Source organism: Schistocerca gregaria, unplaced genomic scaffold, assembly GCF_023897955.1.
Source record: "Schistocerca gregaria isolate iqSchGreg1 unplaced genomic scaffold, iqSchGreg1.2 ptg000672l, whole genome shotgun sequence".
In the NCBI taxonomy this organism is placed as follows: Eukaryota; Metazoa; Arthropoda; class Insecta; order Orthoptera; family Acrididae; genus Schistocerca; species Schistocerca gregaria.
The window spans coordinates 120001-125000 of NW_026062055.1; the positions used below are offsets into that span (position 1 = coordinate 120001).

The window sequence follows — 5000 nt, forward strand, 5'->3', positions numbered from 1 at the left end:
AGTTGTCCCTTAACCTAACTCAAGTTGTCCCTTAACCTAACTCAAGTTGTCCCTTAACCTAACTCAAGTTGTCCCTTAACCTAACTCAAGTTGTCCCTTAACCTAACTCAAGTTGTCCCTTAACCTAACTCAAGTTGTCCCTTAACCTAACTCAAGTTGTCCCTTAACCTAACTCAAGTTGTCCCTTAACCTAACTCAAGTTGTCCCTTAACCTAACTCAAGTTGTCCCTTAACCTAACTCAAGTTGTCCCTTAACCTAACTCAAGTTGTCCCTTAACCTAACTCAAGTTGTCCCTTAACCTAACCCACGTTGTCCCTTAACCTAACCCACGTTGTCCCTTAACCTAACCCACGTTGTCCCTTAACCTAACCCACGTTGTCCCTTAACCTAACCCACGTTGTCCCTTAACCTAACCCACGTTGTCCCTTAACCTAACCCACGTTGTCCCTTAACCTAACCCACGTTGTCCCTTAACCTAACCCACGTTGTCCCTTAACCTAACCCACGTTGTCCCTTAACCTAACCCACGTTGTCCCTTAACCTAACCCACGTTGTCCCTTAACCTAACCCACGTTGTCCCTTAACCTAACCCACGTTGTCCCTTTGCCTAACATAGTTCACTGCTCGGAATCTCTGGTGTCGTTGTTATCCTCATGTAGATGTCTTGCGAGTGTTGCTTACTTTCCACATATTCCCGCTATCCACTGTCAATTGTACTGCAATAGGACTATATCGGCCCCCCCCCCCCTCTGTCCCCCTCTTTGTGTCTCTGTCCTCTCAAGCTGGTCGGTCTGGCGTGTGAGTGTTAAATGAGCCTCGCAGCTGTTCAGTTGCATTCAGATGTCGACGCCCTCAGTGTACGTCGTGGTATGGTCTGTGTCCATTGTCCGCTGATGTCGTACGCGTAACCCACACGCTGTACCGATCATCGGTAGTTACGTACAGAGTGAAGTAGTGTGATACGTGTGACTGTACGCTGGCTGTGCCCAACGGTGTCGAATCTCAATTTCCATATGTTGTGCTCGATGCTACTTGTCTCGTCTCCCAATAACAGCTAGGTTGCACTGTGGTACGCCGTAGAGGCGTGTGGGAGGAACGTACGAACGCATTGTATGTCACCCTGGGTCGCTGGGGGTGGTGGTGCGGTGAGTCAGGTCAGGTCAGGTCAGGTCAGGTCAGCGTGAGCCGTCTGATGTAGTGACGCGTGTATTCCGACTTTGTCGTATTGCCTCACACAAAGTGCTACCCTGGTGGACCGCGTTCCATATCTGGGACATGCCGCAGATGCCGGTTGACAGTGGATCGCGGAAGGGACATCGCATACTTGCGCGGGCCACCTTCCACGTGTTCTCTTCTGCACATGTCGCAGTGTGTATGTGGTCTGATGTAGCGTGTCGTGACACATGACATCCTGGCATGCAAGAATTGTTGAATTCGCAAATGTAGGTGGACATCTACGTTTACTGCCCAAGATACGCAAATGAACTGGAAATCCGTTGTTGAGCGGTTGTTCACGCTGGAGGTGAATCTGTGATGGCGACGATCGGTACAGCTATTAACCGGTTGTTTCAGCGGTACCCGCCACATCCACACACGTGACTAGGCCCATGTGGGTATGAAGCGATACGCGGCGGTGGCTTGGTGGGACTGTTCCCGGCCGGTGAAGGGGGGCCGCCCGGCGTGTTGGCCGCGCGCTGCGTGGGCGCACGCGCAACAGCCGGCTGGTGGGGGGCGCCGAGTGGCAGGAGCGCCAGCCGACGGGCCCGGCAGGCGGCGCAGCTACGCTGCGGCGCACCCTGCACGCGGCGCCTGGCGGCCAAAGTTGGTTCAGCCGAGCCCGGTGCGAAGCGCGGTGGACATCTGCAGTGTGCTTGTCTGATTGAGGACTGTGTGCGTTGAGGATGCGCCGCCGCCTGGCACTCGGCGCCGCGACGCCGTCTGCTGCTCGGTCGCCCCAGCGGTTCTCGCAGGTGGTTTGTATCGCAGTTGTGCGGACGTGTTGGCGCGTGCGCTGTGCTGGGAGAGTTCGCTTCTGCACCCAAGTGGGGCTTTGCCCTTGTGTGGCGCTGGCGTTGGAGCTGCCGGTCACCATAGGTGGCGCGTGTTGTCTCCCGCCGGCAATGCCACGACAGCACGCTCCCGGGCCTCTGTCGGCAGCGGCAAGCTCAGTTGGGAGCAAGGGTGTTCGCACTAAAACCGTCTACTCGCCTAACTCCGGGCGATTGCGCCTCTCTCGAAACCGACCAAGTACCTAGGACGGCGCTGCGCGCCGCCGGGACCTGAGAGGGTTTCGAGGTGTATCGTGCAGGGGAGCTCGGCCTCCTCCTGTTTGCAGAATAATTGAGCGGACGCTTGCGTGTTCGCGCGGGCCCCCGGGACACACTCCCGGGCGGCCGGCTGCTCAGCTCTAGTTGACGCAGCTCCCTGGTTGATCCTGCCAGTAGTCATATGCTTGTCTCAAAGATTAAGCCATGCATGTCTCAGTACAAGCCGCATTAAGGTGAAACCGCGAATGGCTCATTAAATCAGTTATGGTTCCTTAGATCGTACCCACGTTACTTGGATAACTGTGGTAATTCTAGAGCTAATACATGCAAACAGAGTCCCGACCAGAGATGGAAGGGACGCTTTTATTAGATCAAAACCAATCGGATTGGCTTGTCTGGTCCGTTTGCCTTGGTGACTCTGAATAACTTTGGGCTGATCGCACGGTCCTCGTACCGGCGACGCATCTTTCAAATGTCTGCCTTATCAACTGTCGATGGTAGGTTCTGCGCCTACCCTGGTTGTAACGGGTAACGGGGAATCAGGGTTCGATTCCGGAGAGGGAGCCTGAGAAACGGCTACCACATCCAAGGAAGGCAGCAGGCGCGCAAATTACCCACTCCCGGCACGGGGAGGTAGTGACGAAAAATAACGATACGGGACTCATCCGAGGCCCCGTAATCGGAATGAGTACACTTTAAATCCTTTAACGAGTATCTATTGGAGGGCAAGTCTGGTGCCAGCAGCCGCGGTAATTCCAGCTCCAATAGCGTATATTAAAGTTGTTGCGGTTAAAAAGCTCGTAGTTGGATTTGTGTCCCACGCTGTTGGTTCACCGCCCGTCGGTGTTTAACTGGCATGTATCGTGGGACGTCCTGCCGGTGGGGCGAGCCGAAGGGGTGCTTTCGCGTCCCGAGGCGGACCCCGTTTAAATCCTACCAGGGTGCTCTTTGTTGAGTGTCTCGGTGGGCCGGCACGTTTACTTTGAACAAATTAGAGTGCTTAAAGCAGGCAAGCCCGCCTGAATACTGTGTGCATGGAATAATGGAATAGGACCTCGGTTCTATTTTGTTGGTTTTCGGAACCCGAGGTAATGATTAATAGGGACAGGCGGGGGCATTCGTATTGCGACGTTAGAGGTGAAATTCTTGGATCGTCGCAAGACGAACAGAAGCGAAAGCATTTGCCAAGTATGTTTTCATTAATCAAGAACGAAAGTTAGAGGTTCGAAGGCGATCAGATACCGCCCTAGTTCTAACCATAAACGATGCCAGCCAGCGATCCGCCGCAGTTCCTCCGATGACTCGGCGGGCAGCCTCCGGGAAACCAAAGCTTTTGGGTTCCGGGGGAAGTATGGTTGCAAAGCTGAAACTTAAAGGAATTGACGGAAGGGCACCACCAGGAGTGGAGCCTGCGGCTTAATTTGACTCAACACGGGAAACCTCACCAGGCCCGGACACCGGAAGGATTGACAGATTGATAGCTCTTTCTTGATTCGGTGGGTGGTGGTGCATGGCCGTTCTTAGTTGGTGGAGCGATTTGTCTGGTTAATTCCGATAACGAACGAGACTCTAGCCTGCTAACTAGTCGCGTGACATCCTTCGTGCTGTCAGCGATTACTTTTCTTCTTAGAGGGACAGGCGGCTTCTAGCCGCACGAGATTGAGCAATAACAGGTCTGTGATGCCCTTAGATGTTCTGGGCCGCACGCGCGCTACACTGAAGGAATCAGCGTGTCTTCCTAGGCCGAAAGGTCGGGGTAACCCGCTGAACCTCCTTCGTGCTAGGGATTGGGGCTTGCAATTGTTCCCCATGAACGAGGAATTCCCAGTAAGCGCGAGTCATAAGCTCGCGTTGATTACGTCCCTGCCCCTGCCCTTTGTACACACCGCCCGTCGCTACTACCGATTGAATGATTTAGTGAGGTCTTCGGACTGGTACGCGGCATCGACTCTGTCGTTGCCGATGCTACCGGAAAGATGACCAAACTTGATCATTTAGAGGAAGTAAAAGTCGTAACAAGGTTTCCGTAGGTGAACCTGCGGAAGGATCATTACCGACTAGACTGCATGTCTTTCGATGTGCGTGTCGTGTCGCGCAACACGCTACCTGTACGGCAGTGGCCGTGCGCCGCGTGCGGAACCACGCGTGCCTCTCAAAACTAGCGGAAGTGTTGTTGTTGTTGTGTGGTACGAGCGCTGAAGCTCTGGAGCGGCTGGCCTGCGGTACCTGGCGCCTGGCGCCGGTTTTGAATGACGTTCGCCCGAGTGCCTGTCCGCTCCGGTGTGGAGCCGTACGACGCCCATCGGCTGTGAGGCCGTTGGACACAAAAAAAATAGTGGAACAGGGGCCGTCAGACGCCTCAGTCCCGCAAATGCTACTGTCTTGAAAGAGACAGTGGGAGACTGAAAAGGAAAAGATCACCCAGGACGGTGGATCACTCGGCTCGTGGGTCGATGAAGAACGCAGCAAATTGCGCGTCGACATGTGAACTGCAGGACACATGAACATCGACGTTTCGAACGCACATTGCGGTCCATGGATTCCGTTCCCGGGCCACGTCTGGCTGAGGGTCGGCTACGTATACTGAAGCGCGCGGCGTTTGTCCCGCTTCGGAGACGTGGGAGTGTCGTGGTCGCCTGTGTGGCCGGCCGCGTCTCCTTAAACGTGCGATGCGCGCCCGTCGCCTGGCGGTTCGCATACCGGTACTTTCTCGGTAGCGTGCACAGCCGGCT

At 54.8% G+C, this 5000-nt stretch overlaps 2 non-coding genes across 2 annotated transcripts; both read left to right on the top strand.

The window, feature by feature from the left end:
* Positions 1–2422: 2422 nt before the first annotated feature.
* On the top strand, positions 2423–4321 carry LOC126318573 (small subunit ribosomal RNA). The gene has a single exon (XR_007557388.1). It is a non-coding gene; the product is annotated as a small subunit ribosomal RNA (ribosomal RNA).
* A 365-nt stretch (positions 4322–4686) lies between these two features.
* On the top strand, positions 4687–4841 carry LOC126318550 (5.8S ribosomal RNA). Its single transcript, XR_007557367.1, has one exon. It is a non-coding gene; the product is annotated as a 5.8S ribosomal RNA (ribosomal RNA).
* Positions 4842–5000: the final 159 nt, after the last annotated feature.